The sequence below is a fragment of the Mytilus californianus genome, unplaced genomic scaffold (genome assembly GCF_021869535.1).
Source record: "Mytilus californianus isolate M0D057914Y unplaced genomic scaffold, xbMytCali1.0.p SCAF_11, whole genome shotgun sequence".
Taxonomy (NCBI): domain Eukaryota; kingdom Metazoa; phylum Mollusca; class Bivalvia; order Mytilida; family Mytilidae; genus Mytilus; species Mytilus californianus.
The window spans coordinates 6,561,606-6,574,370 of record NW_026262593.1 but is presented as its reverse complement, the minus strand read 5'-3'; the positions used below and the strand labels follow the sequence as shown (position 1 = coordinate 6,574,370).

General features: G+C 32.4%; 1 long non-coding RNA gene across 1 annotated transcript in view; it reads right to left on the bottom strand.

Annotated features, from left to right (window-relative positions):
* The window catches only part of LOC127719455 (uncharacterized), a 30,109-nt gene extending 18,178 nt beyond the window's left edge, over positions 1-11,931 (bottom strand). The window contains exon 1 of the long non-coding RNA XR_007990314.1: positions 11,296-11,931. This is a non-coding gene — a long non-coding RNA (uncharacterized LOC127719455). The remainder of the gene's footprint in view (positions 1-11,295) is intronic.
* Positions 11,932-12,765: the final 834 nt, after the last annotated feature.

Here is a 12,765-nt window from a genome sequence, read left to right as displayed (position 1 = left end):
AAATCACGTCACACGGTAGTCTAGAATAATTTGACCCTTCAAATAAGGAATTAGAAAATAAGCAGTTCTGAAATCGATGTCCTGTTTTTTTTTTCTGTTGTTATTCGGTGTTCATGTCATGCAGATCTCAGATTTCCTCTGTTAAATTAATTTACATTTTGTGTATTCTTGCTATACAGTGTGTGCATTTGCCCATTGTTGAGGTCTATTTGTTTTGTCTCTATACGCTATCTCAGTGTCTAATTTTCGATTACCTCTCGACAGTGTCGAAAGTTATTTAATTGTTCGTTCGCGACGTTTTCTGATATATCTGCCTACTAAATGGAGGAAATGAGTGTTTCTGCCTAAAACCTCTGAGAACATTAAAAGTAGAAGATTGTACTGTAAAAGCCTAATTGGTCATAACACCTGATTATTTAAATATATTTTAACAAACTGTGTGTGTGTGTGTGTGTGGTTGGCGTTTTAATCAACGTGAATGATGACCTTGCCCAGGTCCTATGTTTTGCCTTGAATCATATTTCATTGACACGTGGTTTCGCCCGGGTTAATCCTTCAAAAAAAAATCGCATCGTTCTGAAAGGAAATAACTCCATATGAATGTTAAGAGAAATTGTGTGCACCAAATAATTTGTCTATGAACTATTACACTTTCAGCCTATGTGTTTTATGAAGCACTGCATCGGTGAATTGAGTTTCTCGTCTAATTTTGAATATGAAATAAATGTACCATACTGTTTTAGTAAGCACGACATGCACATACTGCAAAACCCAAACTCTTAGGAAAGTAAAGAGAGTCAGCTTAACTTGATGACTTGAATTAATACTTTGAGGTTTTGTATACTAGAAAAATGAGAAACGTATATAAATAGAAACCTTCATGGCATTAGTCAGAAAAGCAAAATATTTTTTAACATGCACGGTTTAAATATTTCTACAAGAGTTGTTAATTCGACAGTATAATCACTGAAATATTTTATGATGTAGATTAAGATCATGGGTTAAATAATTTATCATTCCCTACACAAATCTGCTTTAGAAGAAAGAATCAAATCATGACACAGGGATGGATTTTTTTAATTAAAACATCTCGTGTGATTCCCAAATTCGTGCGCGGGATATCTTGGTGGAATAACTTACATGTATCATGTATGCGTGAAACCACAATTTTGGAAAGTAAAATCAATGAAAAAAAATGTGTGTGATCGAATATCATATATTATTGATAGTCAGTATTCAAAAAGACAAAAAAATTATGGTATTAAAAAACAAAATAATGTGAAATTGAAAAATAAGAATGGGTTAAAAAATTGTATGAAAATAGAAATGAACCAAATGGTAACAAGTTACGAACTTATAGATTGTATAAAAATGAATTAGTAACAAGTTCATATCTGAAAAATGTAAATGATAGACAACATAGATGTACTTTATCTAATTTTAGAAGTGGGTGTCTACCATTAGCAATAGAGACAGGTCGTTACACGAAGCCAAAAAAACTCTTCTTTATGACCGAAAATGTTAATATTGTGTAGAAGATGAAAAAAAAACTTTTTGTAATGCATTGTGAACTTTATTCAGATCTGCGATATAATTTACAGCCGATTTCATTGAGTGTGTAGGAAAAGGTAATATCCTTTAGTCTACTCATATAGGAGGGTGGTTTAACTAACCTAATACTGACTTCACGGTTGAGCTAGCAAGCAAGCTAACCAAAGATATTACCTTTTCCTACACACTGATTGAAATCGGCTGTAACGATTTTAATAATGATGACATAGTCAAATTCATTTTTCTGAAGTCACATGACCCTATACAATCTTTTTTAGCGAAATCTTTATATTCTATGTTTAATCGCAGACAAAAATGTGTACAGTATGTTCTTTTATTGTAAATGCTTTATTTATTCATTTTTAATGAATGTTAAAATATTAAAAGTATTTAATTGAAAGTGTCTCATAAGTCAGTTTTGGCTGGATACCGATATTTTAACACAGATTAAAATCTTTTTTGTATTTTTAAACTTGTGTTATGATGCATGATATTGTTTTATATTGGTATGTGACACTATAATAAAATATTCTGTCTGTGTGTCATAAAAGGACCGCGAAAGACCAACCAATTCTTCAAATGTCAACTTGATGATTTTTGAATTTTTATACTTAATTTATGAACTGGAAGACCGACAAAAATCCATCATTCAAATCGGTCAATCACGTGATAAAAGAGAACGAAACATGTCAATAATATAAACTACCAAGAAAAGTCCAGAAAAGTACAAGTCAAATCAAAATGTGCTCACGTTGACATAGCCATGGCAAAATACGGAAAACTAAGAAAAAACGAACAACCAGTCTACAAAAATCAACATGTTAGTAAACTAAAGACTGGGCAATACGAACCCTACCTAAAACTGGTGGCGTTGGAAGGGGATCAAGAAAAGTATGCTGATAACTTGGTGAAGGATTTTACGGTAGATTATCAGAATGGGAAAAAGTATGAACCGAGACGAAGTCGAAAGTGTTATGTTTTCTAATTATGGGTATCTACCCTTACTCCATCCACCAAAGGAAGTGTGTTTTATATTATACTGAATGATCAGATGGTGGTATATCACCACGTGGTATATTCTTCATGTAAATACAATATTATCCTTTGTTTTGGTAGGTAGGACTTACAAAGTTTACAGAAAAATACCACACTTGAATCGACCAATTTACCTTATTTTTCTAGAATTTGCATAAAGTATATTTCAAGTTTTACTTTACACTTTACACGAACTGACTTTCAACAAAAACGTGAATGTCTTTACTTATATGATGTAACAAGTGGCACCGGTAAGTAAGTATACTAGTTTCTTTGTTTTATTTATAAATATCAGTGATATTTTGACAAGAAACAATGCGTTGCTAAAATATTTACAAACCGCATTAACGAGGGCTAGACATACAAACCTGGCCATGACATAAAGATGTAATCTTTACAATTTACATAATAAATAAGGTATGCATACCACAAAATTGAAAGTAAGAACTTAAAAAAAAGACATCAACGGGACAATTTAAGGTCATTAGTCAAAGAAAAAACAACAACATCATTACTAAAAACGATAAACCACAAAAAGACACATAATCATCTACAAAACATTGCACAGAAAACTAAGAACTGACCAATATGGTTGACCTCAGGTGCTCCGGAAGGAAAAGCTGCGTTTGCTCCACGTGTGGCACCCGTCATTTTGCCCATGGCAATTACAAATTATGTGATAAGTCTCTTTCGGTGATGTTACAATCGAGGAAATATGTCAGGTGTGTTTCTTTGACAATTGAATCATTTGAATTTTTTGATGGGGATGATATTGCTTTGTGTTCAGCATTGTAGTTTTGTAGGTGTATCAATTATTTATCATTTAATGTTTTATTTATATCACCGTTTTTGTCACGTAGTTGTTATAGTGTATGAGTGCCATGAGGAATATATATCACAATGTTAGAAGTAATATATGTATTAATGCTCACTGGAATCACATGTCAACGTATATTTGTCCCGCCTACCAGACGTTCCCATGGAAACTTTGTTATAAACAATGCCATAATAGCTGTTCCTGTTATAACTAATATGCTATACCCTTTAATCTGTAAGGAACAAATTATGTAAAGTGGAAGTAATATTAGAGATTATTTCTTCCATTGGGAACTTATATTATGAATGAACTTTTCTATACCATGACATCACACATTATTTTAATAGTTTATTCTATTTATGGCGGAACAAAAAAATGAAATTCATTTCAGTCTTTATATAAAAAAAATAACAGGATGTGGTATGATTACAAACGAGACCAGTTTCAATCAGAGTCCAAATGACGTAGACGTTCGCAATTATTGGTCATCGTACTGCCCTCAACAATGAGCAAAACCAATAATATATTTATAGTTCATTCATCTATTCCATTTCAGTGCAAGATGAATATTTATAATTTATGTAACAATGATCTCAGATCATCCTTAAATGGTATTCTGTGATATAAAAATAACACATCCTTAAATAGTAGTCTGTGACATAAAAAGAACACATCCTGAAATGGTAGTCTGTGACATAAAAATCCAACTTCATGGGAAGTCAAAATGGTTAAGCTGGTTAATTTTAAGTGTTCTACTATAATTTTTTTTCAGTAAGTTTGTTTTGTAGGCATTAGTGTGTAATATTAAGTAAGTGCAAAGATACATTGATACATATAATAACGGGAGCCTTAATTATTATCTTTGATATTGTCGTAGAGTACGTCTGAACTTTATATTCCAAACCATTTAGTTTGTTAAATCCATTCACGGACCAAGTTTAAATGAATCAATTATAAAACTCAATACTAAAGTAATATCAAGTGATTGATTTAATTTATGAAAAATTAAAATTGATTACCGAAGATATCTTATCAATCAGAAAAAAAATCTTGTAATTAATTCCTTGCACCTTGTCATGTGGGTGTAACTATAAAAATTCGGTATGCATCTGAATATTATATTTAGAAATATAATGCATTGAATACGATCATATATATCATTTCTTATGTTTTTTATATGCCATATATAGAATGGCGATGGCAAGTGATCTGTAATTAAATAATGCCAGATGCTAACATACTGTATTGAAAATCTTTACCAATGGAGGTTACAAAATTAAGTAGCTGTAGGCAATGCAAAAAATTTAATAACTTCATACATGTAATTAATATTCACAAGCTTTGGATTAATTGCAATTTCTTGGGACATTACTTTGAATTACCTAAAATATTTATCTTGGATTATTTTCGAATATTTGTCAACGTAATCTCTTAACAAGATAATAGGATAATATGAAAAACAGTCGGTTGGTTTCTTTTTTTTTTTTTTTTTTTTTTTTTCACCAATTTTCATACCGATGCCTTTATATATTTTACTACATGGGATGGGTTTTGCTCATTTTTTGAAGGCCGTACAGCTGTGACTTGTGCTTTTCCACATCTTTATCTTTTGGTATTTATGGATACATGTACATGTAGTTGTCCCATTTGCAATCATATACATACCATATCTCCTATTTTGTATCTGCAATTGACACCGACTATTAATACGGGAAACGCGACGTGTCACTAGTAGAACGATTTAACCTGTCGGACCACTGTCTTTACTGTTTTGTATGGTTCAACTCTTATAACTTTTCTGTGTAGTTTTTTGTTGACCGTTGTTTCTCTTTTTATTTTTGTGATTGCATATGTTTTCCGTCTCTCACCTAAAAATGGTTTGACACTCTTGGTATTTTCTTTCAATTTTATGATTGACTTTTAATTTTTCCATAAGGTTATTCAAATCTGTTGACAAAGGATATGTTTTATAATAATTATTGATGTTAAGTATTCACATCTGGTATTTAAAGAGAGTGGCGCCGATTGCAAATTACGAAAAACATCATTTATAAAAATAAGAAGATGTGGTATGTTTGCCAATGAGACAACTCTCCACAAGAGACCAAATGACATTGAAATTAACAACTTTAGGTCACCGTACGGCCATCAACAATGAACAAAGCCCATACCGCATAGTCAGCAATAAAAGGCCCGAAATGACAAATGTAAAATAATTCAACAAGAACAATAACGGCCTGAACTGTGTACAAAATAATGAAAGAAAAACAAATACAATATATAGCAACAAACGAAAACCTACGAATAACAGGCTCCAGACTTGGGACAGGCACATACAGAAAGTGGCGGGGTTAAACTAGTTTGAAGGCGCCATTCCTCCCCCTAACCTGGGCCAATGGTGTAACAGTACAACATAAGAACAAACTATAAAAAAAGGGCTTAACCCATCGATACAAAACAGAACTACATCTAACAAAAACACAGACCCGACGTGGCAGGGTACTTATACATCCCAACAACAAAAAAGACACAGATCTGAGAGTATTCGCAGTTACTGACAGCTAGTTCAAAGACTATAACAACTAATTAACTAATAAAAAAAATGATGATTCTAAGACTATAATATTAATCAGTACACATCCAACACCCAATGGATTTAGTGTAAATTTTTGAACATAATTTACCATTGAATTAACTCTATATTTTTCATTCACTATTTATAACGTTCTTATACTTAACCTGGTTAAAAAATATCTTTTAAACTATTTGTTTTACATATAAAGATAAGTAGATGTGGTATGATTGCCAATGAGACAACCATCCACCAAAGTTCAAATGAGGTGGATGTAAGCAATTATAGGCAACCGTACGGCCTTCAACAATGAGAAAAACCCATACCGCATAGTCGGCTATAAAAGGCCCCGACATGAAAAATATGAAACAATATGAGAAAACTAACGGCCTGATTTATAAAGAAACAATTTACGAAAAACAAATATGACAGACGTCAACCAACGACAACCACTGAACCACAGGCTCCTGATTGCTTCTGAAATATATTTCATTTGAACCTCATATTCTAAAGCTTTCATTTACAAACTACAAAACAAATCATCATCGAAGGCAATTTGTCAACCTGTGGTGTGTATATTTCTGAAAAGTAACGTTGCTCTATTATTGACCTTTCGCAATACGTCCTTTCTTTTATTAGTCAAATTCTATAAAAGCAAATTCCAACAGAGGGAGGTTTTTATCCGCATCGAACTCAATATAGGTGTCAGATTACCAATACGCTCCCTCCAATTTAAAAAGTAGACCTACTCTGACAAAAAAATAGTGCTTTTGATGTCATCGTTTACTTAAACTCACCAACAAATTTGCAGAAATGAAACTTTTGGTGAAAGGGAAATATATTTAGACCATTTTGAGCAAACATTTACTTGTCTATGAGTTTGCATTAAAAATTGAGGATTAATGCACTCCATAGTATACTAATTTAAGATTTCCAGAAAACCAGGGGTTACTTTCAGTAGTACTTGGCTTCCGAAAGGCGGTTCTTTCTTAGAAGACTTCAAACAAGGATTGAAAATTGGAATGTAGAAAGGTGATACATGTACAATTCAGGATATAACTGGTTTCTATGAAGTTAAACTTCAGGTAAAATATTAAGAAAGCTGTGAAAATTGCAAAATTTGGTTGAATAGATAGGGATTTTGAATTAATGGTCTGACACCTTTAAAGCAAACAATCACAATATTTACGGTGCAGTATGATAGAAGAAATATAGAAATAGACTGATCAATTTGAATGACAGGATGGATGGTTACTTAACGTCTAGAGGCATATTAAATGTATATTCAGGACGAGAACATGCTAATGTGCTATAGGTATAAACCCTGCTTTGTGTTAGACCGATACGCTGAACTGGATTTTTAACGTGCTTGTTCAAAATCCACAGGATGACATGTCACCCTACCCGGACACATCATTCTGACTCTTAGGCGACCAGTCTTTAATCTTACTACAAAGTCAGTGGGGAAGCAGCAAAAACCAATTTTCAAGTCTTACGTTTGATTCGGCCGGCGTTCGATAAAAGACCTACCACACTCGTGGCGAACACGCTATCACGAGAATGAAAGGATATTGTGATATACGTCAATGAGACAGCAACCCGACGCTACAAACACCAATAATATAAAGTTGTCAACAGGCGTTTTCCATTTGCGCCAATCAGCATTCAAATTTGATTAAAAAAAATAATAATACATTTTGTAATTCATTTGCACCAATTTATTTTAAAATTTAATTTGCGCCAAAAAAAAAAATTCATTTGCGCCAATTACCATTTTTTTTTTAAATTTGCGCCGAAAGAATGTTTTCATTTGCGCCAAAGTAAACACAAGTCATACCCTGTCCTGATGAAAGGAATTTGGAATTGGGATTTTGACCATGATCAGTTTTTAAAACATCACACGTTAAAAAAACACTTTTTGTTTCGACAAAATAAGAGCACACATTGACTTATTATTTAGAAAGGCGCTTCGGACGCATTCAATTTATAATGTTATTTTTATTTACGTATTTACCAATCCGTTCGGACAGAGTACTTTCTCATCGGCGAAATGTTCATATTTGTATGATACACTTCACAGTAACCGTGTAATATGGTTGTGTAATATCCCCTATACCATGCACACGGAGGCTAGCATATCAAGAGATCTGATTTTGATGTATGATGTTGTTTCAATTCTATTTATAACACCCATTAAAATATAAATGTGAAGATGGTGCGAATCAAACTGTTCAGTGTAGGTCAAGTGATACGATGCTGGGGCCGGTAACAAGAAGCTCTCTTAGCACTAATTATCATCTAAAGACTGTCTTAGTGTGTGACAAGAAACAATCTTATACCAATCTTAGAATGATTGAGAGCCCTTAACACGTTCTAATTTCTTACGGGTTTAAGGGAATTATTTGCACCCCTTATCATAAACTTACATATTCGATTAACTCGAAAACATCTTGATATGTTTGTCCCTTATAAAGAGTTCTTTGCATTAACTTAAGCATTTGTGAGCGTAACACGATTCTTACTTAACGCGTTTTAATGTAAATGTGGTTCTACCCACCCCTAAACTTCTCTTTGAATGAAAATAGCCCTTTTTTTTTTACAAATGATGAACGACAGGCGAAGAAACTAAGATCGCTCTAGAAAACGTTTATTCCGTGACCGCCTAAATCCTCATGATTTTATGACAGATGAACAAATTATCAAGAACTGTCGGTTAGATATGATTTATGTGAAGAAATGCAAAAAAAATAAAATCAACGCATAGATCTAATTCACTGTCCGTGTCACTTCAATTCATGATAGCCCTACGCTACTACGCAAGTGGAAGTTATATGAACGTTATTGGAGATGTCGATGGTGTCAGTAAAATGGGAGTTTCGAATTGTGTCAATGCTGCGTCAAAGAATATCCACGCAGAGAATATTCCGAGGTACATTACATTTCCAGTATCTTTTCAGAACAAACAAGATATCATGTATTACGTTTATGATATAAAAGAGTTTCCATTCGTTCTGTTGACAGAACTTTGATTTGGATGAAGGCACCATCTGTGGAGGGACATGCATTTATATGTATATTTATATATCCATATGCTTCTCCTATCCAAATAAAGACGTTATAAAACTACGCGTATGTTACACATGCTGAGCCCTTTTCAATCTAAGTAGTACTGCAAATATTCATTGATGACAACAAACCATTGACTGAAACTTTTTTATTATATATGGATAGTCGACCTCTCGCACGATCGATCGGTAGAAACAGAGACATATAATACAACTGTATTATATGTCTCTGGTAGAAACAAGTGCCTGTTGTTATTTAATTGGTAATCATACCGGGCCACATCTTCTTATTTTTTATATAGTAATGATTGTTCTGATATCAAAACTTTAATGTTAGCAACCTCTTGCATGTATCAAACATGAAAATTGAATAAATATCAAAAAGAAATAAATCTAGCAAAATGAATGTAACAAGCAGATTGATTGAAATCAAATTTCCCACGATATAAACTTTATCAGGATCAATATATAATAGCCGACTATGTAAGCAAAAAATCCTGTTACTTCAAAACGCACGAGACATTTTTATTTGACAATATCTAAATCAAAGAAAAACAAAAACGTTGACGGACAGGACGGAAAGTAAGTCATTGTGCTAATAATAAGACCGCCTTAAGGTTCTTCTTAACGATGTAAAGAGAAAGAAAAGGGCGAGGAAAAAATGGTTCTGGTTACACTCTTAAAGTTTCTTATTGCCCTCTTTGTGCTATCGTAAACTTTGACTTACGAGAATTTTAAAAGAAGTTTCTTGTTACTGGCGTGGCCTATGGTGTTACAGAATTCAACAGGCGCCGCTGGTGTTCTTGTTGTTTATTTTTTGCACAAATGAAAATTTAAATTCTTTTTGTCAAAATTGCCGCAGTAAAAAAATAATCAGTAAACTTGTTTGTTCCCTCCCACGTTAGTAGTTATAGCAAATAACGCAAGAAGCAAACTAAACTTCATTTTACTATGGACACATTCAAATTTATATATTTTATGTCGTGTTGGGCAATCTATGGTTTTATGTGTTACATGTATGTTATATGTCTGATGGTTTTTTTTATTAGCTCGCTAGACATCATCATCCTTTCTCCGTTTAATCGCTTTTCAGTCTAGACGAGTTATGAATGAATTCAGAAGTGTTTATAAGTGACAATGTGAATTTAATTTTTTTGTTTAAAGTGAATTGTCAATTATCTAGACAATCGACAGAACACGTGGGGCACTGAAAAGATTATGAAAATAGATCCAGCGAAGCAAGTTCTTCAAATATTCAGCGATAATATCAAAACACATCTACATGTACATAAAAGAATAATATGGCAGAAATTAAAAAAGAAAAGAAAAAAGAAATGGGATAAATGTCAATGAGACAGAGTCAAACGACAAAATAAAAACCAACCAAAAACCTTTCGAGCAACGCACAATTTTCAACAATAAACTGTTATCTATTCAATAAGTCAAGCTTTAAAACCTTTTTATGTAAAGTCTACGTTAGTATGATATCTTTATATTCAAGTTCTCACTAAAATATCAAGGTGGTTAAATCAAGTGCAATAATATAGTGATATAAATTAAAAGCTTCTTAAAGCATATTAATGACAGTTGAAAAATAAAAAAATAAATCAGTTTCTTTTTGGGAAAATAACTACGTAGAGGTGTATATGCATTGTATGGAACTATTTAGCCAACTACTAGTATATAAAGACATCCACTGAAATCTGGGAGATTTATAATTATATAAGCAATTCACTTAATATAAACAATATTTAAGTGAAACTGAAAATAATTACTGTAATTTTACACACTCTTTTAAAGCAAATTTATTACCAAAAAAAGATTGTTAAAAGCGAAGCCGTATAAAAGTTTGATATTGTGCTGATCTATCATCTTGATAGACAAGTTAAAATGAAATTTTTTGGGGGGATTTTTTTGGGTTTTTTTTATTTGCGATTGCATTACGTTCCTCTTCGAGTAATTGATGCCTTGATCGAGTGGTCAATGTAATTTCATTCATATCATTGAATCCAATTGAAAAACAAATCATATAAATCTTTGTTTGCTACCAATCCTGTTGGGATTATTGATAGTATTGCCATCAATTTATAGGGTTTGGTTGTAATACAAAAAGTCTCATTGACCATAGTAAATCCTATTTCTATTTTTGGACAAGTTGTTTATATTGTTGAATGTGGTCACGCCCTATAAAACATTTAAAGCTGGACAGTAGTAAATAAACAATAAATCAATGAATATGTCTAGTAACCACTTACCATTATTGGGTTCTTCCTTCCGTCGTACTCCAGAACTGTGATATCTGGAACTTCCACTTGTGTACATTCGACCGTGGGTCAAGTAGCTCATGCATAACAAATAAGCAACAGTTAATTCAAACAAAAAATAAACTTGTATCATGTCCATGTTGAATGGAGAAGAATATTTTGATTTTTTTGTATTAGCTCAATAAGTAAATCCGACATGAAACTTCTACGACATGACACATTGTGTAAGGATAGAGTTAACAGAGTGTGACAGTTTTCAGATTTATGGGACAGTTTTGTAGCGATGATTGACCAGTTTTACACATTAATTATTCACGTACGACAAGAAACTCCATTAGTATAAATTGGTATTATTCCAATCCTTGCTCAAATAAGTATCTGCAAGTTCATCTGCAGGCTACAAGCATCTGTTCTCAATGTACGCACAAAGTAAAGTAGTTCAACAAATCATCCGCTGTTCATTTATAAAGTCTTTTCGTCCTTTGTTTTCTGGACAAGTACATAAACTTAGTACGACCCTTGGTTAGCTTAAATTACTATTCATAACATTGGACACTAAGTGTACTTTGCGTTGTTTCTGTCTAACGTAATCCAACAAGGAAATACTACTTTGCCCTGCTTCTTCCGTGAAATATCAAAGGTTAAATAAACTTAACATTGCTAACGACGTAATTGAATACAATGAACTAAAATGACGTTGGGTTTAAGGAAGTTTCCAAAAGATAAATATCCTGTAAATATGAAAATTATGTATAAAAACAGACACGAGATATATGTGTTAAAATTACAAATTAATATATAATAACTTTTTAGGCTATATGATTTAGATGAATGGTGATAACATGTTAATATGCCAGCGACAAGTGTGCAGCGTATCAATCTAATATTGCCCTAGGTCATCGTATAATATCAATCTAATATTGCCCTAGGTCGTCGAATAATAGTAACCTTTGTTTGGCTTAATGATGTATTACTACAAAAACAATAAGCAATACACATATTGTATTATTTATATGTTATTGATGGGTAGGTATAAAAAAAAGATGTAAAACAAAACCTTAAATATTTGTATCTTTAATATCATATTCTGTAAATGAATGAAAACATTGAACATTGTCATTACATATAACTTGATATTTGAATTATAACAGATGACATGTATTATTTATTATATTTTGGTATTATATAGGCTGTGATATTTCGAAACATTGTAAAAATAAGAAGATGTGGTATAATTGCGAATGGGACAACTCTCCACCAGAGACCAAATGACCAACTATAGGTCACATGACGGCCTACACAATGAGCAAAACCCATACCGCATAGTCCGCTATAAAAGGCCCGAAATGACAAATGTAAAATAATTCAAACGGGAAAATTAACGGCCTGATTATGTACAAAACAATGAACGAAAAACAAATAATGATATACAGCAAAAAACCGACAACCAAGTCAGGAATA